The 27,547-nt window shown below is 31.5% G+C and overlaps 1 pseudogene; it reads right to left on the bottom strand.

Moving 5' to 3' along the window:
* Positions 1 to 27,547, bottom strand: part of LOC132948413 (uncharacterized) — a 225,651-nt pseudogene that overhangs the window by 156,715 nt on the left and 41,389 nt on the right.

Here is a 27,547-nt window from a genome sequence, read left to right as displayed (position 1 = left end):
CGTCCCCTTTTCCATGTTTCTAACTCGAATATTATTTTTATATGTCACTTGTGTAGGTATATATATAGCACCGGGCGGCCGGCGATAAGAGTCACGATCCCCACACAATGTAATAAAAAAATATATGACGAGCAGAACGATTAATAATAACTGTTATTTTGTTACTAAAAAGGTTAAGACGCGAGCCTTGGTTTAGCCACCCCTCGTATATATATATAGTGTCGACAATTTTTTTAAACATGTCAAATATAAATTACCGTGTCACAAACACGATTCTGTTTATTTAATGTGTAATGTGGGCAAATAAAATAAACATTTATCAATAAAATCTAAAATAATGTATGTAGAATATACGGCGACGAAACGGTTAGAGCCTCTAGGCGTTTTCGTATAACGATTTTATGGCCTTATATTATATTTTATGTTTCCTTTCGTATTAATGTTTTGCAAATTGAAAAACTGCTGGACTGTGATTAAAAATAATGCATGCCGGAAAACCCGGTGACCTGTCAGGGATTTATGTACAAAAACAAACTGTTACGTGGACGCATGGCATTGCTACAACAGTCTACCGAGTCAAACATAACACAATATTACAATGATACATTGAAAGTATGATCTGTCATAATATTAAAATAGTTAAGCTCATTTAAGATTTGAAAATCATCGTCGTAACCAGCTGATTTAAATAACAGTAGGTTATAGGTTGTCTAATGGTCGCGACAATATTATTCTTAGCAAAAACGTAAAAAAATATTATTCTATAATTATTATCTGGTACGAAATTATTTCCAACACTCTAATAATAAAATATACAAATTGATCATTAGATTATAACACGATGAAATCGTAACAATATTTATTTGTTTTCAGATTTTAAGATGGATACAATATGATATCATATTGCATTTGGCCATGCGCAAAACTATTGCAACCACGCCGCCCGCTGCGTTAAATGTGGCGCGGAACATTTTACAAACGAAGTTTGACAAGTCCAGCCAAATGTGCACTATTGCTCCGGTGACCACACCGCCGACTTCAGAGGCTGTCCAGCTTCTAAGATAGCCCAAAAAAAATAAGACCTTCAAAAACACCTACAACCAAAGTTCCGGAGCCACAACCTCGATCAAATTTTTTTTATTTCATGTTTACATATATTTATAATAAATTGTCGAGCTGTAAAACTTATTGTGAAAGCTAATAATAAAAAATAAAAATATATGGCATGTCACTGCTAGAGTTTACCGAGTCAAATATTATATAATATTACGATACAACTTTGAAAGTATATGAATGTATGTTCTATAATATTAAAATTGCTTATCATCTTCACTAGGTCATTTTAAATTTGAAAACAATTATCGAAATCCAGCTCTTATTATGGTATTTATAAATAGTGCTTATAACTTAAGCTAAGTTGTTCAATAGTCGCAACGACGTTGTTCTATATAAAAAAAAAAAAAATTATTATTCTTTAATTATTGTTCTGTGCAAAATTGTTTTCAATATTCTAATAATAAAATATATAAATCGATTATAGTATTAAACTCCAAAAATGAAATATACAAATTGATTTTTAGATTTTAACACGATGGAATCTTAAGCTTAACGATCTTCGTGTTTTTCAGATGTTGTTCACTGTAGGCTCGTAAATTACAATACACGTAAATAATAAATATGTAGACAATGTACGTTTTGAATTAATAATAAATCTTTTGTTTTGTGTACAACTATTTTGCAACACGTAAAGGTATTAGGCGTATTGTGCAGTGTTTGATATCATATTAATAAGTATTAAGTATAACAAGTTATAAAACCGTTAAATCAGACACTTATCCCAATTAGTCGCAAGCTGTACCTTACACGCTGTTCGGAAATATTTTATCACAGAGCTATAATGGTTTCGTATTTTTGCTCTAATTCAAAGAAGAAAATCCGTTTGTTTCGGAAAGCATAAATCATCTTTTTGATATTTCTTTACATTACCACGTCTACATAATATGCGTAGGTGGAAAATAATTTATGACCCGAATGAATTCCGATTTCCAATTTCTGACTCTGCCAAGTATATATATATGCACTATATGTGTACAAAAGTCATCATAATATCTCATAATACATTCACATTATATGTTACACAAACATATTTTACGTACGAGTACCATAAATACATTATACTAAATTAATAAATAATTTAACGATTTTCCCGGTAAAGGTACGCTTTTGTTCTAAATCAAATATTTTTCTTATTGTTTAAAAGCTATTTTAGAGCTTTACAAGGTTATTATACTAATAAAAAATTCTCCGAAATAAGAGTGATATTGTATAAGTAATTTGATCGAAAATCGAAATTACTAAGTAGACAATATATATATATATAGATAGTTAATAAAACGTTAAAGTTTAATTATTCTGCAAAAATTCACGGAAACCAGAATACATTGAAATCCCAGAAAAGTTGAATTGTTCATACTATCGTATTATCATAGGTTTTTCGCATAGACGAGAAGAAGCTGTACATAGTGTGATTTTTTCTTTCGCTTTGTGAGAGCAACACTTTTATAGAACATTTTAAAAAGTTGATACTTTATTGTTTTAAAATATAATTCTCTTCACTCAACATTTTCAGTAGTTTTTGCAGAATCTTAAAAAACGCCAAGAAAAGTGTATAAATACCAAGTTAAACGCGTCAGTTTCCTGGTAAATCTATCTTCGCCCAAAACAATTTTGTTTCATCAACTCCTGAAAATATACACCTTCAATATGAACCACTCAAATCCAACAGTTCGTCAATTTTATATAAAATATTCTGTGGATTTAAAATATTCTATTATAATGGCATTAGATTATAATAACATATTTATGTTTTACGGAGACAATATAATATTATGTTTGAACATGTTTTCAGCTCCTCAAATACCATATAAACTGATATGGTTGTTTCGTACAAATTATTTTTTGATTTTAACAAGTTTTATTTTAAATGAAAAATTTACAATTCATTTGAATTTCATCGGTAAAATCGGTTTTATCGACAAATTTTCGTTCGACTATAAAATACGACGCGCAGGTGCCTATAATAATATACACTATGTCGGTTGATTTGTATCGTATATTGCAGTGGTTCTCAAACTTTTTTGATTCATGTCACCATAACCTACTAGAATCAAACACTGTGTCACCCTAACATCAAAATAATAAACAATCTTAACTGTATTTTTTATAATTATTCTTTTATTTAAAAAATAAGAAATACAGTACGCAGTGATCCCAGCAACTCAAACGAAGTATACACTTTATTTGAGTTTCTGGGTTTAATAAACGTTGACACTTAAAACTTTAAATTGGTTAAATGTTGTTAAGGTATATTAATAATGTGACTTTTGTTCTGATTATTATTTGTAAGTATTATATTCGTAAAATTTACTTACAGCATTAATCCTTAGTAAATAAAAGTATAAACAGCTTTTATTGCTAAGTTATAACATAAAAGTAACTTTTTTTCGTATAATAAGCGAATAATATTTTTAAATTATTATTTCATTGCATTATTCCTCGTCAAAAAATTATAAGGTGGAAATGTTTTATATTAAATCAAATGGACTAACAAATAATAAAGGCATATAATGAAATGAAAAATACAGATACTTACGAACTTTGGCAATAAATATAAAAATGATTATTTTCGAAAAAATTAATAATTTTTTTTTTCTTGTCCCGTGGAGATTTCGTGTCACCTCTAAGCTGGGTCGTCCATGTCACTGTTGGACGACTTGTCACCCCGGTTGAGAACCACTGGTCTATTGTATCTTTCATTGCAAGCCATCATTATATTATTATTATTATTATTATTATTATTAGATTAGTATAAAAATGAATATCGTTTAAAAACAGACCATTAACAAAAATAAGCGAAGAGGTAAAAAAGAAAATATACTTAACTTTGCAATGTAACAACGTCAACGGCAATAATATAGTTGTGAGCAAATCTTTCGCGAATGTAAACATTGTTACGACAATACTATGCTATGGTATAAGACGCGTATAGTCAATATCCCGCAGACGACCTAGAGATTTTATTATTACCATAGCAAACAACAACTCAGCACAGTGAAGATTGCTTCGACGTGTAAACTTTTTACCGCGTTACATGATATAATACGTGTGGGTTAGGTGGGTATTGTGTGTTGTTATGATATTTATTTAACTTCTGGCGGGGGACGATGATGGCGGCGCAACGGGAATACGTTAACGTCGTGAATATATTATTGTGATATGCACATTATAGGGCGTATACAATATTATTATACTGCACCGATGATGCGGCGGAAATATCAAAAACGAACATCGACTTTGTCCCATACCTTTCCGCGCACGTATATTATAGTTCGTCTTATAATATATGTATACCGTAAGCACCCCGGCGTTCTTGTATGTACATATTTTATTTGACTCCTTTGAGCCATCCTAACTGAATAAACTCGCGATATCCATATCTATTTGTATTTTACTCGACCGCCCGACGTGCACGTCCGTGTAAAGTAACTTATATCGCTCGGCGGAGCCGCAGGCACGACTATTGAGGCGGGGGGTGCTATTTAGCACCTCTAAAAATCCGAATTCTTCATTTTTACACGGATAATCAGTTTTAATAAGCATGCATATTATACTTCACCAGTGAAACGGTGAAAATATCAAAACCAAATTCTCGACTTTGACTTTGATACCTTTCCGTTCGAGTAATATTGTGCACGTAAACATTTTTCGTCACGCCTGCACCGAAAGTTTAGTTTTCGTTGACGGTTGAAGCGTTGGAAAGCGACCTTTTTCCGTCCGGCTGGTGGCAAAGTGGAAATCCCCAATAGTACTGAGCTCACATATCACGCGCATCCTCTGCACAGACAGACACTAAAATCTATACTACGGTCCTTACAAAACATAAACTTTTGGTTACATCTTATATCCATCATATTACAACCTCCTTGCATGACGCGTAAACAGTTTTCTTTCATGCAATATCGTTTTTGTAGAATAGTCTGGTTGTTGCATAGATCCCAGCCTGCATTACCTTTGCACTTTGCAGAGATGGCGTGATCAATGAACGCAGAGGCGTGACAAAAAATAGTGTGTATGGCTCGTGCGGGAAGGCAATTTCAGTCTTGGGCGAAATGCGGCTCGTGCCGCACACGTCGCCCGCAACTGAAATAGATCACTTCCCACCCTTGCCACACAATATGCTATTAACGCTGAGGTCTATAGCTGCTATCATAGATGTTTGCATGCACGGGTATAAGGTGTCCGATCGATTCAAACAACAACTTCAATGCCAAATTTACTATACAATTTGTAAATCGATTTCAAACGGTCACGATTTTTTTCTTCAAAATTCGCTAAAAACAAGAACCACCGCCGTGATGGATGTATCCGAGATAAATGATTCCTCATGTCGGCGAGCGATTGGCAGAGAGTTATCACTACCGTGGTCAGAAATGATTTGTACAGAGATTTAGACGACGACGGGTCGGACAGCGTACACGACAACCAGAGATCACCTGCTCGATACGCGAATATCCGGCGACAAGAAAAAGAATTATTTTACGGAACCACTGCAGCGGGCACGACCACGAGGGGAGGGGACGTATTTACCGATTGCCACGCGCGATTAGGTCGAAACAGACGACTGATTCTTTTTCAATCCGATCGCGTCCGCCGACATACCGAAATACGAATTCGTCTGGACAAACAATTAATAAAGCTATGGAGATGGAATAAAAACGATGACCGTCAACCAAGACTTGTGCGGTGATTTTGATATTATTATTATCATTATCATCAACCGCTGAGGACCTGGACAGGTTTATATAGGCTATTAATATTTTTGGAGGGACCATTAATCAATACATATAGTGAAATCAGAATCTAAAAATAAAGTGATCACCCAATTTGATTTACCATAAAAAAAAATAGTAGTATTAAAACAGCACGTTTCTTAGTCATTGAGCCTGATCAATTCAATCCATTGGTAACTCCTGCTGATAACAGGCTCATGCGAAGAGATTCGGAATGGGGGGGTTTTGAAAAAAAAATGTGAAAAATAGATATACCTACGATTAAATTTTATATTAATTTTGTAAATATATGAAAAATATTTATATAAATACTATAAAATACAAATCATTGTTGTTGTAAATTTACATATAAAATTGTATAGTATTATTACAATTGTAATGTATTTACAAAACACAATTTATATTTTTTCGGAAATGGGGGGGGGGGGGGGGTCACCTTGCGCATAGACCTACCAGATAACCTTACCAACTTCATGTTATTGATCGTTCGATTGTTATTTGCTATTTATGATATTAAAAGATCGATTTCCTTGCAGCTTAATTTATAAATATGAGAGCGACGTGACAAACAAAATATATTATTTAATAAGTGTTTATTGTTATATATTGTATTCGGCCGCGACGCCTGGGTGAATAACAATCATGTTGCGACCACAAATACATCAACTGAAAAAATAACAATAAAAAAATTTAAAACTTTTCCGCCGACAGTGTCCTGTAACGGAAAAACTTTTTAAACCATACATTATATTATTATATTATTAAAGTCGCGAATTACGTGAAACGTGCCATCATATAGTGGATGTTGGTGCCGCATATATCATGTAGGTACAGAGTGATTCACCAAGAATGCTCACCCCCATTTTTATATTTCATAATGAATCTATTTAAACTCTCTGGTTTTTGGAATTTTTAAATAAATTTGCAGAAGACCAAATTTTCAAATTCTTGAGAGTTTTTGTACAACCTTAAATTTAATATTTTTTTCCTGTAAGTTATTTAGTGCATAATTTTTTTGAATACTTTTATGTTGGTAGCTAATTTAAAATTCGAACTAGTAGTTTGTCGGTTATTACAATTATTACACTTAGGGGATAATAGTTCTTAAAAATGTTTTTTTCAGAAATATAAAATAGGTGTTATATAGGATATAGTATCTATTTTATTTGGATCATTTTCATAAGCTAAAAATATTAATGGATTCCTATAAATTACTTAAATATTAAAAACACCATTATAGCTATCATATCATCTAAATCCATACATTGATCTTGTTACGTTTGTTTGGCCGTCGATGCATGATATGTGCATCGCGTGATAGCATCCACGACTTATCGTAAAAGCCGTGATAACACGTCCCCGGTTGTCATCATGGTACGAAGTCGGCGGCCGTACTCATAAACTGTAGACCAGTTGCTTGCGTCACCTTACGCGATAAAGTGCTCTGGTGTGGGTTAGGTTAGGTTAGGTGCCATCGCCCATTGAACGCATCAGCCGTTCTCAAATATACGCTTGCGCCATCATACGCCTATGAGCGATCAGTTTTGTGCCGTCATCTCCACATAGTTATCATTTGGATGTTTGATTGATGCACCCGTCCGCCGATTCATCCAGCAACTCCGCCAGGTTATCTCCCATACCTGGTTACGTGAGTCAGCTATACGTCTGAATTACATTTTTGTTTTGTTTATTGTCAACATTAGTTGTCATATATTGTTATTATTACCACATTACTGTTACCATATTATACTACTAACACTAAATATAAGCGTTCTGTATATCCTTGTTAAAGTGTTAGTATGAATTGAAAATATCAACTATTATTACCATACACAAGTGTCAGAATTTATTTTATGTATTTTTACTTCTCAGTCCTATCATGAGGTTCATCACACCATTATTATATATACACATAACGTGGCCAAAAAACCTCTTTAATTTTATTGAGATTTGGTACGTAACAGATCTATTATTCTTAGTAGGTACCTACACAAAATTAATTAAATAACTCAAAATCTACTCTTTCAAATTTGCATTTTGATAGGTACGCCAGAATGTGCTGAAAAATTATCCGCCGAAAGATTTTTAGTAGAAAAGGTGGGTTGAAATTTGAAAAACATACGTTTATATTTCCACTAGTAGTACACATGAATTTCAGCGGTTTGAAAAAAACGATGTATAATTATGTTTAAAAATTCCAGAAATCCGGTTTTGAATAACTGCTGAATTTGTTGAGAATAAATTGGGGGTGAGCACGGTCGGCAAATCTCCCTGTATATATATTTACGATATACATTTAACATGTGTTCGTGTATACAAACATAGGTACAACCCTACACCACATACGGCAGTAAAAGTTTGACCACCCCTCTCACATAGTTTCACGGCTGTAAAATGTAATTTTTATTTTAATTGCGCGATGATACTATATACAAAACGCCATTAATAATGTGCATGTACATATTATATACGAATACATAATAATATATAATGCGAAACTTACGCGCGCATAACACGTTAGTTGACATTTGAAAAGCTTTTACATGATTTGTTCTGTACCCAGAAGCAGCTATCGTTCGTCGGTGCTGCAGATAAATACATGACGCGTATAAAAGTGCGATGTCGGTTAGGGTTGATGGTAGGGGTGGTGAGGCGGATTCGCGTGGCGTATAGCTGCGTGCTGGGGTCGGTAAATAGAAAAAAAAAACAAAAGACCATGATAGGTTTCACCTACCCCCCAACCCCTTTACACACCCAACCAACGCACGTCTCCCTTAAAAAAAAAAAAAATCATACGACCCACCTAGACCCGCGGGGTGAAAATCGTACGTCACCAGTCACCGGAACATAATATTATTATCGCGACGTTTGTTTTTAACCCGTGAAATATATTATATTATTATTATGATAAACGGTCTCGAACGGGGGCGAGTGGGAGGGAATGGGCATTATATGTATTATGATACTTAATCGTACGATGAAACGCGACCGTTTATTTATGGCGTGTTAGGGCGATTTCCGAACGATTTACTTTTTTGCGTTTTTCGAGCACACGCATATTAATTTTTTACCAAATTATGCGTCTCTTGTCGTGTCGCACGCTCTCATGCATAGAACAAAACGCGAGAAATTTCGGTCGGATCGAGCGTTGATTTTCGGTTGTTTTCATCTCAACGACCGCGATTTTTCCAAAACCCAATCCCCATCATAGTGTTTTCCAAATAGATTTCGTAATAAAGACGTAAAAAAATAATACATATAATATTAAATAGCTCAAAAGTCAACTGCATTAAATATTATCATGGTCCCGTCGTTGTAACTACTATATTATTATACCAGCTACCGTTCACTTGGTTTCAAAAATGTACAACATTAATAATGACGTACTTGCATGTAACTTACCCGGTGTCAAGATGACCCAATCAAGACCAGTCCCGGAATCTGAAAAAAAAATAATATCATAACTATGTAATAATATTCGTGCTATTGTACTCTACCTACATAATTATACATATTGTTATACCTTTATCAAATTTCCACACTACCCATTTCACGACAAATTTGTAACATGGCGTATTGTATAGGCAATATAGGTACATGTGTGCGTTGAAGGTCATTAATTCAATACAATATTGAATATTAATATAGACAGTCTTCGCCAATAATATATCAGTAATAGTTATCACATCCGTTTCTTAGTTTTGAGACTTGTTAGGCATAATTATACATCATCGATGTTAGTATAATACAAATTATTATTTATAATATTATGTTATTGCATGGTATACATATTTCAAGCAGACTATCATTATTCATTATATTGCTTTTCAAATTAATTTCTCCATACTTATTAACATATTTTAAATTATATCTTATACAGTAATAAATAATAATGAATTAGTAATATTAATATGTGATAATTGGGATGATAATATTAATTTTGCATAAGAAGGTAGTTTTTATTAGATTTAATATTTATTTAATAAATTATATGATTAAATATCATCATGATCAATGTATATTAAATGATATATATTGTATTATACCACCACAATATTATTAAATATTAGATATATATACATGCTGTCAGGGGGTTATAGTTCTTTATGCCATCCGAGGTATCCGAAAATGTGATTTTTAAATGATTAAAATTTTATAATAATTATAAAAATTTAATTGATAAATATATTGTTAGTTTAGTCAAATAAATTAAAAATTAGTTTTTGTTTGAACAATTTTACTATTTTTAAAGTCTTCATTCTTTAATGTAAGTTTAATTTCGTTCGTAGTTGTTTTTTTTGGAAATAAAGATAAACCAGTGTTATTCCTTGTTGGTTATTTAATATAATATAATGTAAAACGCGACCAATTAGTTATAGTGTGATGTGTCCTATAGTCTGTATAGGCAATAGAGTATAGTTAGAGTGATACCAGTATGTTATACCTTATCCTTTCAATCTTATCTAATATATAATAATATATACTATAGATATTATGTAAAATCAATTAGGTATTTAGGTATAATATAGTACCGTGGTTATCAATTTAACACGACACACACACCCACACACACACACACACAAGAAACACTCAGTATGAAAGTGTTCTCGTATACGTCCCTACTTACAGACATTTTTTAAGATTAAAATTAATTTTATTGTATTATATAATATAATTATTTATAATGGCTGAATTTATTGAAAGTAATCGGGGAAAATGTTTATTAGTTTTTAAAAATCATAAATTTGTATTATAAATCTGTAGGTACTGGCCGAGAAAGGGGCCGCCCTTTATTATAATAGGGGAGTGTCCTTTGGGTATTTACAACCATCACACGTAGCATATCAAATACTCAGTATGATTCACCAGGCATGCTCACCTCATTTTTTCCCTTTAATAATGAGTTTATTAATTTATTCAAATTTTGATTTTGACATTTTTCAAATTATTAATATTTTTTTGTGCTAATCTAGTAGTTTCCTATGGCAGTGCAAACTTCCGTTTTTCAAATGAGAACCCCCCCCCCCCCACCCCTTACTACTATAAATTATAAAGTGGATAATTGTTCGGAAATATTGATCATCATAATATTGATGATGTATATGTTGATACAATATATTATAATCAAACATTTCCTGACTAAGAAATGATTTTCCATAGTTTAAATTTCAAAGGAGTGCTCACACAGTCGTATAAGGATTTTGAAATTTACGATGGAAATCAAATTTTTTTTATAAATGATTGCTATTCGTTACAACTGATTATGATAATATGATAATAGAAAACATTAGTAGAAATTAGTACTTTTTTGATATTTTAACCTGTATTTGATGCTGGTTGCCATATTTTTTTTACTTGCGCGGATTAAAATCATACCGCATATCTATTTGTTTATTTATGCGGACAATTGGTTTACCCGTAAGAAAAACAAATAACTTACCTAGGTACCTATTTACGCATAAATTATTGCCATCCACTGATTTCTTTTTTATATGATTTCAAATTTTTGAACACGATTACACGGAATACGATTATATGAAATTGTGAATTGAACAAAGTTTGAACCATACAAAAGTTGGCATTTTTTTACGGGTTACACGTGGTCAGATAGTATAATATTATAATTCGTAAAAAAGTAATAATGAACTGCGGAACGGGATTCAAATACATGCGTGTAAATCACAATGCATGTGGTTTTAACCGAAAAATCTAACGGAAAATCGAAAAAATAGTAAACTCGTCGGATATAACGCGTGCCTGGATTTTAATGACACGGCCGACGACGACGACGGGTTAAGCTCCGTTCAGAAGTCGCCCGAAATCACTGCGGGGGACTTATCGGTATCAATATACTTGCAAGTCGATTGATATTGTTGGCCACACGGGCGAATCGTTAATCGCATGATCGAATCATTAATAATTTATTGTTATCGGCCATCGTACATATTACGACGGTTCGGCTTTCGCCCACTGCCTGTCACCTCCATTGCAGTAGTTGTGCCTACACGCGTCACGATCATTGTCCGGGCTACAAGCGAGAGCACATTTCGCACTTAACGATCGCCGAGCAAAACGTCTCTCGTTCGGAATAAAAAAAAAAAAAACCACCATGCGGTCTCTTAATTGTCTAAATGCGTGTATAAAAGAAAAAGGGTTTATGGCGGCTCCCAAGCTGAAGCGAATGACGTGTTAAATCGTCGTAGTTACGACGGTTGTACACTGTGCACTGTACGCAGTGTAGGTATATATAAAATAATATTATAGCCACATCGTGTGTAGGTATATATATATATATATACGTGTGACGTGTATATGGTAGTGCGAGATGGTGAGTTCGTGACGCGCGTGTGTCTGAAGAGCTTTTTTGTAGAAATACAGCTAGTACACAGAAGTGCTAGTTTGACAAAGGTACAATTCAAGAGGTATTTATACCGCGATAAGGGGAAGAAATCGAAATAGGATTCCGCGAACTCGGGTAAACGCGTTTAGGTTCGAAGAGCGTAAGCATGAGTTGCTCCTACCGATTCCAAGCCAAAATAGAAAAAGACATGGGTAATCGAAATTCGTATAGTTTTGAAATGAGCGAGATATAGTAAGTTTTACTGCCCCGTGTAATTTTTGTCAACATTAAAACCAACCCATAAATCCCATCCATAGGCTCAAGAGAAAATAGGTATTGCAGAGATTTGCTAACCTAAAATAATTTCACGTTGGGTTCCATCCTTCCATCACTGGTTGGCCTCCCTCTTCATATTATTCAAAGTTAAAATATCGTGCATACGTTATCAAATTTACTTATTGTGCTGTCAAACACAGATTGTAAATATCTAATAAAAAAAAAAAAAAAACAAAAAACATTAAAACACTCCTGAGTTACCAGCTATATAATATAGGAAGACGTCCTATAGGTGTTTTTTTGCTGTACGTCAATAAGCACGAGCTTGCAAAAAAAAACAGACAAGCCGAATCAGCAGTTGTTATTATAATAGTCTAATTTTGTTTTAATTTTTTTTAAATACATTTTGTAAAATATAAGTACTTCAAAAAAGAATTTTTGATAGCATAATATATACTTAATATATGTTTTTTGACAGGGAAAAATTCTCCTAGTTCTTCCTCCTAGTTTCTACTGACGTTTCATTTTTATTTGTGTACATTTTTATTTTTTTTGTCATTACATCGTGTCCTTTTTAGGCGGCGGGGAGGAATTTCCAGGAGCGTGAGGGGATTCCATAATTACTATAGTGAGTTAGGATGATTTAAAAAAAAATAATAATAATAATAATTTCGATCTGACTGATTTGCTTCTAACGTGATGAATAAGGTACTCCGTACCCGTGCAAAATTAATTCATATAATATATTATCTCCCTCTTTCTCGCCCAAAAAGGAAATAAATCCTAGATAAGCTACTTCACACAATATCTCATATATGTATACAGTAATAATTTATCACAACAGGAGTATGCAAACATATTTTGGCGGTAATTTTTTTCTTGGATGATCGATCTAAACCTATACGTTGAAATCACTATCCTTATTTTCCCAGTGAAAATGATCGGCGGGTGGTAATTTAATGGCACACTTTTCAATAGATGTATTGCTCAGCCTGATCGGCTTTTAAGTTACAGTATCAACCGTTTGCAAACCCCTTTTACTTTTTGTCATCGGCGTATATTATTATCCTCTTAATGCTATATACGAACAATATTATTTATTTGCTTAAAAGTAATTGAGCTTAAAATTTAAATAACAGTCGTGAACCGTATTATATTAGATTCATTACATTATATTATAATATGATAATAATACAAAAACGTATACTACAGTACAGTCATTTAAAATAATGCTCATCAGCTTGCCATATCAAATGTGACGATCTGCGAATTCCTTTACTTTAAACTTCTTATCGTTAATTTGAAAAAGAAATAAAGTTTTTTATGCATGTTATATATTATTTAAATGTATATATTATACACGTGTATCTACGCGTCTGAGTTTGAATTGAATAACGAGTTGGCATAATAATTGCCACTTCGACGCCATATGCTTATAGAAAGATTAAATACGGATTAAAGTGAAAAGTGTAGCAATATAGCGAAGAAAGTTTTGACGCTTTTGACGGGTTTTTTAAAAGAATAAAGCAAGAAAAAAAAAGTACAAAGTTAATTTAGAAAATAAAATGCACAGTTCAAGCGCATATAGCCCAAAACGAATTTAAATCTAACTAAAAGGTAGGAACTTTACTGTTAATTGTATACACAGTAAAGTGTTTTAAACTTTTTACGTTGAAGTGCGTTTATTTATTCTTAAAAAAACAACAATGTATATTAAAAGGAAATACGTGTTGAAATTTTTATAATTCGTTCTGTTTCATTTTAAACCAGATGTATTGTAATGAACGTATCTCTAATTTTCAACCAACAAAAGAATTTAATTTTTAATTAATATTATTATATAAATAACAAAGACAGCAGAGACATTCATTTTGTTCAATAAATTAACAACATATATTTTGTACTCAATGTTTTTTTTTTTTTTAATCTGGTCGAATACATAAGTATATAACTAATGACTAGGCGTGTCTTTAAAACTATTGAGTCGCCAGTTCATTAAGATAACTTTTAAGTGATTTTTAAAACTATTGTTGATTTAACAAATAATATTGGCATATTCGGAACCGAATATTAAGCCGTTTGTAATGACAATATTGATTTAGTGGCAAAAATAAGACGTTAGTTTAAGTATTATATTATTATGATAGCTTTAAAAGGCGAATAGGATAAATTGTATTGAACTATATTTGTAAATTTATTAGAATCACGATTTTGATATTATTCGAAAATATCACATATTCACGTCTAAATCATTCGAAACGATTTTAATTAAGCAAATATCGACAGACATATGAACATAATTGAAAAAATAAATAAGGAAAATAAAATAATTAATATGTTATTAATGAGACAAAATTAAAATCACTTAATCGTAGAAAGCTGAGAATTAAAAATTTGACTTTTCCGAAAAAAATATGACATCCAATGGGGTTATATTAAAAATAACAATTAATTACATTGTTAAATATCCAACATTAATATGAGGAATTTGGTGTAAGTTTGTGGAAACAGATCGCGGTTGATGTATTTTTGTTTGATTTATATCTTATAAGTTATTAATCGCAAAAACAAAAAATTAATTTTGTGTACTTTCTATAATTTATCGTTTCCACCACCGTTGGCTGTCAATAATTATTATTGAATTTCCAGCTTATGCGTTTTGAAAACACAATTACTTTTAACAATTAATGATCTTGGATCAGACTTATATTTGGATGGAAGACGATACACACATAATGTGTATAAGTATAATAATTGCGATCTACTATACAAAATTAAGTTTTATGCGCGATTCATTTAGAAGTATTATTAGTATTTAATATTTATTTAACAATTAATATATGTATAATATTAAAAAAAAAAAAAAAAAAAACGATAAGACTCGTGAGAATCCGTCAAGATTTGATGTCATAAAATCTCACAAATGTTCATAAATCGCAAAATAAAAAAATTAAAATTTTATATACACTTTAGTTGTTACATTTAATCAATCTAACAGTGAGAGAACTCGCTAGCAAGGCTTCACATAGGTACGCGAGACATTTTATTCAATTATTCAGTAAACCAAATACAATTTTCCAGCACAATATATATAATGATAGTAACTCTATGACTTCAACGTACACGCAACAATTATTATTGAATTTCCGACTTATGCGTTTTGAAAACACAATTACTTTCGATAATGCTATTTCATTGGATCAGACTTATATTTGAACTGAAGACGATATACGTATATTGTGGACGACACGTATAATAGTAATTATGATTAAAGAGGATTTGTATTATCTCAATCTAGCTCCAAACAATTGATTGCACTTAAATATTAACATACACAGTACACACGCACACACACACACACACACACACAGCGACGCATCTATGACTAAATGAGTGACGAAAGATGACAATATCATCTTCATTTATTTAAATTTAATTCTATAAGAAGTTGATCTATAATTGCCGCAAACGCTAAATCGCCATCGATAAGGAATATCTTGTGATACTAATTTTGGTGTTTACGTAGAACCCAGATAGGTATTGTTAATATAAATATACAGGTTGTAGGTAAATCAAAAATTACATTATTTACAGTTATTTGACAGTTTAATGCTTAAGTTTATGCTGTTGAAAAATAGGTTCAGTGTTTTCTTCATCCGGTGCTTGTTGGATTGAGGTTGGGTTGGTGAAGATTCTTCGTGCTTTGGCGTGATCAGAACATTTAGTCACAACGCGGTTGATTGTCAGGTTTTCCTTGCACGTGTCGCATGTCGTGGCTGGTTCTTTGATGATGGAGGAACGAGTGATTTAAATGAGTGTATGCTATTCCGGCTCGGGCGATTTGTACGTCTTCATCTCTTCTATATTCAGGGTAAGGGTAAGTTTCAATTTTTCGATGAAAGGTTTCGTACTTCTTAATTTTTTTGGGAGTGCTACTTTATTCCAATAATTCTACAATGTTTCATTAGTTGTTTGTTTGATAGTGATGTGTACCACAGCCCCTGAGGTTGTGACCAGTGTTAGGACTTATCTAGGTAAATTATCCAGATAATTATTTTTTTATCTTTTATCTTATCTAGATAAATAAATATAAGTTATCTAAGCATTTATTTCAGATAAAAATTGAACTTATCTAGATAAATTTACAAGATACATTTTTTGGAGAAAATTAGCTAGACTGTTCGAAAATATTTTATTTTTATTCTCATTATCTGAGGCACAACTTGTACGTAAAATAACATCCAGGGCTAAAAATATATGACGTTATTCTGAAAAGACTATAAATTATTCCTATTTAGTACTTATCACTTGTTAGTAATTAATATTCTGTGATCGGTTAATAATATATAATATAATATTATACTAATTAATTTATGTAATTAGCCTATATTAGTATATTACAGTCGCAACAAATATGTCAAATTCCCAGAATCGTATAAATATTTTTATACTATAATTAAAATACGAATAATAGAACAGATGGCAAGTTATAACCACCGCCGTCCCAAACAAAATTCCACAGAATATAATATTATTCATTGAGGAATAAAGATAAACCAGCCGTCTGTCTATTCTTTCCGTATCTGCAAATGCGTCTGAAATTGATGACAATTGATAAGTCTGACGTGCAATACATGAGATGCTATTTATATATTTCGGGTTTTATGTTTTATATTATAAATCTATGGACTGTAAACAATCTCTAAACTAATTTTAATTGCACACGACTTGTAATAATAATAAACATTATTTCGTATACACAAATACATAATACTCGTAAATATCTTTTCAATGTTGTTAATTAATAATAATAATAATAGTACGTGACACGAAAAGTGGCAGGTGACCCCACCACCCCAGCCCGGCAAGAACGGCCGTTAGCCATGGGTTTTCTTGTGTGTGTATTATTTTGTGTACTTACATGACGGTATATATAGTTTTTTAAATTAGTTGTTCTAATTATAATTTCTAAAATTATCTGTTATTTAAATATTTAGATAATTATCTAGATAAAATATTTTAATCTTTTATCTTTTTGTTAGATGAATTTGATTTGTTTATCTATTATCTGTATCTGAGATAAAATTTAGAGTTGTTATCTTTATATTTATCTAGATGATTTTTTTGTTATCTGTTCGGTGTTCCCAACACTGGTTGTGACTAGGTTTATTTTTACGGATTACTTTTTCGTTTCCGAATATTCCGATATCAGAAGTGACCCACACGAATGAGTTATTATAAATAACTAATTTAAAATGAAATCATTTAATTTAAAAATATATAGAAAATAAATAAAATATTAAAATCGGTACTGCAGGTTAGACATTATTAGTTTAAACTTTAAATATTATAATAGTATAATTCCGTCGGCGTTTTCTGGTTTGGTGCTAGAAATTTATATTCATCACGAGAATGAATGAAAAATAAATATATATATTAATTTTAAAGTTGTTTTCATATTACATAGTTTCAATAACACTGCACATATATACACTTATATAGGTACAATATATTTCAGATTCTGAGCGGAGCGAGGAATAGCTTGTGGTTTTACAATGGTGTTAATTTTTATTTTATTTTTTTTTATCTTGTATACAAAATTTCTACCAGAAAGAGTGCTTTGATTTCCACATAAAGTATCTTATATTTTAGCAAATTAGATCGAGATGGTACTTTGAAGATGTAATTTTTCGATTTTCTCAATAGTTAAACATAATGCCACGGGAAAAACCACCGAAAAATTACGAAAAACCGCTAAAAATGGGATTTTAATTTCGAACGTTTTGTTTGTGGCGCCAAGTTCGTGTTATACAGGGTGATTTAAGCATGCCACTCCATTTTTCTTCTTCGATAACTGCACTAGTTATTCAAAATCTGATATTTGTAATTTACGGGACGCCCCCGAAATTGTTTATCGCATCCGTTTTCCTCATCGCCCTCATTCTCTTTCTCTCAAATTCGTGTTTTTGCACCGTTGTCACAAATGTAATATACGACACGAGACTCCCGGCGGCGTCTTGTTTTATGACAATAATAACGTTTGATGTATCCGCCATCGATCGAATTACAAAGTGATTATAATAACAATAATATAACATAGTGTTATAATAATATCGCAGTACTACCTACGTCATGTCGGGGACAAAATGTTTTGAATTTTTTCACAAACGTTCTATATTAGTCTTTCAGTGCAGCGGCGCGTGTATGTAATCGCAGCAACGTCCTTGATTCGGTTTAAACATCTCGTTCTCGGCGAAACTGACATGACCTACGAGCATAAATCGCATTAGTACAAAAGCATGTACCATACGAAAAACGAAAAAAAACGTGTCTCGTCTTACCCGTCGTCCCGAGAGTAAAGCTCTATATTATTATTATTATACCTATATGCGTTTTAATTCCTGGACATTTTTTTTGACGATGACACGAATTGCGAATTAATACAAATTCTTCTTACGAGTGGCTCGTGCATTATAAGCGAGACTGCCAGAGGGTAGCGATCGACATGCAGAACTCCCATGTGGGATTAGTACCTTGGATTTGTGTGTTTATAATAAATTGTATCTACGACAGTAATATTCGACCTAATTTCGGATTACGCTCAAATATAAAACAAAAATTAGTACTATTGTTAAAAAATGAATTCAATGAGTGGATAAATGTTTGAAGAGTATTAAGATTTTTGCTAAAACCTTTTTTCACACCTCCGCTTTGATTGGACTAGATACGCCACTACAGGTTCTTTTGCTACAAGGGACTTTCTGTGCGCACGTAGACATTTTACGGCATTTTCCTTGAATGTCTTCGTCGCGGTCGTTTAACACACGCGACAGCGTTACTCTTTCACAGGGGTGGTTAATATAATCTTATGTCCCACGTGTTACGTTACATAATTTGCGTCGATAATATCACTATATTATTTTTATTTGCATTACACGTCTTGTAATATTTATTTTTAGTTAAAAATTACAAAATTGTATTATTTTATCAATTTTCTCTGTCGTTTAGTCCATAGGAAAACACTATAGCTTTGAACTTTAAATTTTCCTTGTTTTAAAACAATTAGAATTTTAAGCATTTTTCTATGTGGACGAAACGACAAAGAAAATCGAAATTTAGTTTTTCTTATATTTAAAATCTAAATGATTGACGCGAAATCATCGGAAGGTTTATTTCTGGTATCCGATAATATGTAGCCAGTAGATGTATTTAAAGTAGGTGTTTTTTGTTTCTGAATTCTAATCAAAAATATTTTTCTTCTCTGTGAAAGTCTTTTAACGACAAAATATAATTATGTTCTGTGTATCGGATACCAGAAATACACTTCGCAACGAATTCGCGTCCATCATTAGATTTTAAATATTAGATAAACTCAAGTTCGATTTTGAGATTGCCTTCGGGGTGAAGGGTGAAGCATAACATTAATGTGATTGACAGAATGTAAACACATTATTATCTACATCTACCTCGACGTAGTGTTGTACCTAATATTTATCATACAAGATCTTTTTATTCATCTTTATAATATATCGACATTAACCAATGTTTTTTTTAAATATATTATTTTTTTTCAATAAAATACAATTTTACATTTCTTCGCTATACTTATCTCGAAAATTGGTTTTTATAATAATATATATTAATATGATTTCACGATGTTATAAACTATAACGTATAAAAATACGTATTATAATGTATAAAAATATATAACCAATGTTTTGTTTCAATAACTGTTATGTTTAGTTTCTTTCTTCTTAGTTATATTTAAATTCAAATAACTATAATAACACTATTATTATGTAAAATTATGACGACTTAAAAGACTACTTGTATCACAAACTCTCTCTTTTCAGCACAAGCTTGCTTTTGAAAAAGAGAACCAATGCTCTAAATATTCTTTGTACTTTTATTTATTAATCTTATAATTGTAATTGGTGTCAAATAAATATTATTATTATTAAAAAAAAAATTAATAAAAATAATTGAAACTAAGTTTGGGCTTAGTAATTCAATTTTACGATTTTATTTTTCAATGATATGAAATATTTACATAATATAACAAATTTTGTTCTAATCGATATTTAAAAAAAAAATTATTTATATAATTTACAGACCCTTGATACATTATGAGTATTTTTCATATAGGTACCTAGCATACCTATACCTACTTATTAAAATTAAAATAATTTTTTTAAAAAGCTGTTACCTTTCAAATTAAAGAGTTAATTTAAAAGAATTTGACATTTTTTTTAAATCATAAAAACTAAAACACTTGACTTAGACAAATGTTTTTACAATCACAAGTTTTCTAAAAGCCAGATTTACAAGTTGGCTGCCTTAAATTTGTATAATAAAAATTTTAACTAGATTTAAAATTGTTATATTAATAACGTGTAACACACAAGTTATTAAATTATACGAAAAAAAAAATTGATTGGAATAAAAGTTATTTAATTTGTCAGGTCTTTCTGTTACAGCCTATATTTTTATATAAACTGCTATAATTACCTACTTATAAATTTTACGTTAGAGTATTCGTTTAATTATCAATAATTTTTGTTTACATGACATTTCAAATTATTTACATCTCTGGATTATTAATTTATCGTCGTATCATACTATATAGCTCTACAGATTTGGATTGACTCTCATTATATTTTGCAAGTAATAAGCTGTACCTACTGAATGTTAGAATATAATATATGTATTACCTTTACACTTCAAATACCTACCTAAGAGTAATTTTCCGCCGCACATATTCGAAAACTCAGTAATGAAATCGGAAATGTAAAGAGAAAATCTATAATTTAATTATGTGATTTTTGAATTGGAATAATTTCGTGATATAATACGTTTATGCTTCAATATTTTAATTTATTTTCAAATCAATACCTATTTAATTTTTTTTGTTCATACATATTACACAGTGGCTGGTCGGGGAGCTATTTTCCGTTTATCTCTGATATTCATATGATTTTATGACATCGCCATTTAATTTCCTGCAGGATTCTCGCGAGACTTGTCTTTTTTTTCAAAATATATTATAATAATATTGTGTGTAAGTAAAGAATACTTCTAAGCAACGCCGTGTCCTTGAAATGCGCATAAACATAATTTTGTAGTAGATATACATAATACATAATACCTAATATTAGAGGTCAGAGTTTTATGATTTGACATATTATTTGTTTCAAAAGTTTATTTAATAATTAGTTTATTTATTAACCAACAGTTGTACCTATAACAATTTTGATTTTAATTTTTTATAACTAAAAATAAAAAAAATCGGTATTAATTTTTTTTGGAAAAATAGAAAATAGTTCATTTGTAAAACTATTTTTTAAAAAGATGTTTATGATAAAAACGTTTATTTAAGTCAAGTAGTTTATTTCTTAAAATTTGAATCAAAAAAACTTTATTCAAAATATTATTTTTGTAAATTTCCAGACATATAGGTAAGTAAATCTTAAACTATTTACTATCCATATTATATCATTCTCACAATTTTGTACATACTTTTAACTTGTATCAATATTTCATTTTTCATTTGTCTGGTTTTGCTGTTACCCTCTCTAGTCTCTAGTACCAGCTATAGTGCGTCGCGAATTCGCGATTTATTATTGGATATTTGTTATGTTAGCGAGTTGATGCTCGATCGAACCCCTGCTCGTTCGCGATCTCTCGATCATGCATAATTTTGATTAATAATATGGAAAATATTCCATCAATCTAATAAATTTGAAGGTTCGTACTTCAATATTGATTCCGAATTTAATGGTATTCGCTCGTGCGGAAACCAACACGCGCGATGGTTAGGTATATTCTTCAGTAGTATAATAGAAGGTAGGTAAGATCCGGAAAGTTAGAGAACTAGTGAAATAATAAAAATATACCATGTGTGTATAGTGTGGTTACTTAGACGTGTAGTAACCTGCAGCGCAAAGGGATTTGCTTGTTAACCACGCATTCGACCAAATTCAACAATTTACGAAATATGATCAATGCTGCAGCAAGACCGTGACTATAGAAAATGAACGGAGACTTCCATTATTCCGTTTTGGACTAAAATATAAACGATAGTAAATATATAATACAAGTGATTAAACTTCTAATAATATGTCGAGTATACTGTAACTAAGACGCATTAGTCATTACTAATATAGAATATTTTAAATTGCATAAATTGTAATACAAACAAAATAAAATGAATGAGATATAAATTATAAAAATCCTATAAAGTCCATGAAGCACGAAGAAAAAAATTGTGAATATTTAATACCTGATTAGGTTTCGTTGACATAAATTATCGAAATTCTATTCACTAACGCAGATTCTCTGAATTTTAACATAAAATAAAATCGATTTCTTCTTAATCGGATTCACTGCATAAACATTTCCGTTTTTATACTTCAAAGTTTTTCCTCAAATATATTTGAAAAACGACAGAAATTTTCAAAAATTAAGTTTTTAATCTCCGCATTTAATTATTTAATCAAATCAAACTTAACTCCATGAAACTTTTGGAGAACTACTCCTCACTCCTGAAAAACAATATAATCACGTCATACAAAACATAAAAATGTATAGCTCCAAATCGAATTACTATTATGTCTTCATTCAAAAGGACATCTACCTGATCTGATTGCGTGGATGAGTTGGAAAGTCACGACTATTTTCTTCCTTCCTGATTAGTACAATTATTATGGTTGATGTTGTGCCAGAATGGAATTGAGGTTAATTGATATCGTACCGACCGGAAAATATGCAGGTCGGTTAGGCGACCGTTATTAAAAATAATACTTAAAACGCTTTAAGACCATAACGCCAAAAATACTACCCAACCAGCGACAAGAGGATTGAATTTCATAAAAAATGTAATCACATACAAAACATAAAATACACATCGCTCAAACTCTGAGTACTATAATTATGTTGTCATTGGAAAGGACATCCACCTGATACGGTTGAGCGGTGAAGTGGTGAAGACACGGAAATATTCTCTTCATGATTAATACAATTATTGTTACAGATACACCAAAATGGAGTTGAAGTTAATATTAATATCACACCAAGCGGAAAATATCCATGTCAAATGGGGTGGCAGTTATTAAAAAATAATACTTATAAGGCTTCTAAAGACCGTACCCAACTACCCAGTCGTGTATTATTATGTATAACGGCGGCAAGTGGATTGAATTCCGTAAAAATTATACGAAAATATACAGAGTCGAGTTACAGGTTTTAAATTCAAGTGTCCGCTGTCAAATCCCGGGCATTAAAATTCTATGTTCTAGTTGATACTTGGGATTTATAACGATTCTCCTAAAACTACTCCCGCGCGGCATTATGCGTTAATGCATGCAAATATGTACATGTTCATGCACGTACACTTATTATATTATTATTTTACGACATTTTAATCTTCATAATTGGTTTAGACAATTGAAACACGTGTAAAAAAAAAAAATCGGCGTTAAAAGCAGTTGATAATATTTATTTAAAGTGTCGCATAATACGAGTATAAACGTGTATACATCTATACTTTATTATGTAAATAGGAAAGGCTTGTTTGTTTGTAACGAATTAACTCGAAAAATACTTGACCGATTTTAAAAATTCTTTCACCAAAAGAAATCTACATTCATGGGAAGTGTTATAGGCATACATTTTAACCGTAAAGTCCAACCCGAGGAGGTGCTAAAACAGGAATTTTGAGATTTACGTTGGAAATTTTTGTTTACAAATGCTATATTGTTATTGGTTATAGGAGAAATAATTAGTAGAAATTAGTATTTAATATTATATTAGTTGCCATTGGTTATCGGGCAGATCAGGTACAAAAATACATCAAATCGAGTTTTCAAACATTGCCTACAAAGGTGGTTCAGTTGCACTTATAGCCGCAGATGGATTGCCTACTTGATATGCTGTCGCACATTGTCCGCGATCCAACATAGACGGATTGCCTACTTACTGCGACGAGTTACACGCAAAAAGAGTTGAACAATCACAATATTTTAGTAATTTGTTACGGGCAATGAAGTGCGCGAGATCGGCTAGTATAATATAATTCCATACATTATACAATTGCACGTCATGATTTAATTATTATAAGCAAAAATATATAAAGTCTAATATTCCAAAAACTAATTAGGCGTACAATAATTTATTTATACAAAAAGTAAAGCACCGGGGCAAATAAAAAATTGCTAATTGTATTTATTTCACTAATTCGGGATGGACCGCTGCTGCTGCTGCTGGTGCTGCTGGTGCTCTTCTGTAACAGTTCCATTATCGGAGGGGAGACTTTAAATGTTTTCAGACTCGATTTGTATGCGACCTCACCATGGACTATGGTATCCATAAACGTGCACGACATTATAGGTTCAGCCAAGCTGATTTACACGACAAACCCGATTAACAAGTTGATAATTAGTTTTATTAAAAAGAATAGTTTTTTTATCGTCGCGTGCACTAACACAGTTAAAATATTACGCAATATGTTTAACAGAACACTCATATTATCTACATAATGAATATAAATTGCGAATATATCACTCACTCTCATTCACTCGCTGATCGCTACTTCTCAAAAACTATAAAACGTATGAACTTTAAATTTATAATAGTCGATCATCTAATGCTCTAGATGTGCAATAAAAAAGGATTTTCCAACATTCGCGTTTGAAAGAAATGAAAGATATTTGGGAATATTAGAGATACTTAACCTCTCGGGAATGATATTTGAACAACGTTCGAAAATATGTTAAGAGCTGAAGTCAGGTACTTAATAATTGTTAATTTTTTCCAAACAAATTCGGGTTTCACAGAAGCTAGTATTATAATAAACATCACAGACAGATATATTTTTATTATTAAATTGTCCTTCAAATATGAATTTCTTTCGTAGCAGAAGCGAGAAAGTGATGTGGAATGAGCAAACATATAATGTGGAAAGTTGCAACTCAGAGCAATCAGACTGAAAAACACCGTCAGCTTGGAAAACAAATATTATTCGACTTAGGAACGCGAGCGATTCGTTAGTTTCCGGGATAAACCATATAATTCGTTCGAATTTTTCACTGGGACGGAATCGTGCATGAAATGTTTATCTAGTGGGAAGAATATGTTTGAAACTCACGATAATTCGTTTTTCTGGGACGATAACAACAATTTAATATCAATTCAAATAATTTATTATATTCGTTTTATCCACGACTACAGCTGCAGTATTGTCGTGTTTTCTAATATCGTACAAGAACGCGTGTAGAACGTTCGTTAGATGTATTCAAAGTTTGATGAATTTCTTTTTTTTCGCGAAAATTTAGTATACTGCAGCGACAGAAGTACTAATATACGAAAAGGTTACTGAAAAATGTGTAACAAAATAAACCGATTTAAACAGAAAACGTAGAACGGTAGGTTAGGTTAGGTATCTTTCACCTAATATCTCGGTTACCGGTTAAGATATTATCCCGCTAAGAGGCGTCTCTACTACCGTAAATTTTACCTCAAAAGACATTAAGTTTTGACAAAATTAAAGTTAGTTTACGTTGTTCGATTTTGATTCTCAAAAAAAAAAATTGAACTCGACAGAAAATTGTCTATACATCGTACGGAACACTTAAATCTTATATTATTGTAAAAAAAATGTATCTACTTCAACATTTTACAAAATATTTCAAAAATGTTCTAAAAAAATATACCAAATAGTTTAAGACAACCGATAAGATAGATATAATTTACAATGAATTTGCTCAAGCAGTTGCTTATGATAATATTATAAGCTTATTTAGGATAAACCTAAAGAAGATATTTAATTTAAAAAAAATATATATATAGTTAATTTAGTTTAGTAATATGTACCTATTTAACGAATTTCATGACAGCAAAATCAGTTACGCTAAAACGGTCGCAAAAAAAATTTGTATCCGGCCCGGGAACAAACTACTAGAATGTTAATAAATCTCTTCTAATATGAAAACAAACTGTACCGTTTGCCTACATGACGTAGTTCATCAAATAGTACACCTGAAATACGCTGATTGAAATTTTGAACTTAATAGAGACTCGGCTATAAAAAAAAAAAAGAGTATGGTACGACTACGAGTGTGCACCGAGGAAAAGCTTCGTTGGGGTGTCTCGTTATGCTGCTGCAAGTCGTCGGCGTAAGAAAATGCGTTCGATGCACAATTTTTAGCGAACGCATTTTCTTTTAACCCTAGGGCCAACGCGATATTATAGCGAAACGACGACTTATGCGCATAATGATACAAAGAGAAATGCGCCGACTGGATTTTTCCGAAAGTCCGCGGTCTAAACTTCGGTGGGTGGGTTGGTGGGTAGGTATTACACGCGTGCCATACCGGTGGGACTCACACGCCGCAGGTCTGTCATGTGACTGTCACATCCTCACACGTATTTACGTCGGACACTGATCGATGCGATGTACGTGCTGTCCGAAACACTCCGTATACAGGGATATTTTTATCGAGCATGATGATGACTTCTATTTTTTTCCCTTAATGCGAATTGATTAAAATTAAGATTTTTTTTTCAAATAATAATAATACTTGAAGACCGTATTTTCAAATTCTTGAGATTTTTTGCTGCAGTACTTTGGTGATACCAGCTTCTGTTTTTCAAATAAGAACCCCCCATAAATTGTACTATAAATTTGGTTGTTTCCAATTTAAAATTCTAACAGTTATTAAAATGTTTAAACCAAAGATAATTATTATTCTTAAAAACGGTTTAGCGAAAATATAAAATATATGTAATAATGGATCTAGTATTTATCGTATTTTGACAATTTTTGCGAATTATAAATGTTGATAGATATTAACATAAATTACTAATGTATTCAAATCACCATCGCCATAGCTCCCTTGTCTTTCAAACCCATTATCGTGGACCTATAAATTATACTCGGTAAACAAAGTTAAGTAAATCAAAAACTACTCGTTGCAATTTTCAGAAAAATTATCCATCCACTAATTTATAGTAGAAAAGGGGGGGGGGAGGGAGTGGTTATTGTTGGAAAAATAAAAGTATGATGACTCAACACACGGAAATCCTTAAG

Source organism: Metopolophium dirhodum, chromosome 7, assembly GCF_019925205.1.
Source record: "Metopolophium dirhodum isolate CAU chromosome 7, ASM1992520v1, whole genome shotgun sequence".
Taxonomy (NCBI): domain Eukaryota; kingdom Metazoa; phylum Arthropoda; class Insecta; order Hemiptera; family Aphididae; genus Metopolophium; species Metopolophium dirhodum.
Note: the sequence above shows the minus strand (reverse complement) of the source record. Positions and strands in the feature narration are given on the sequence as shown.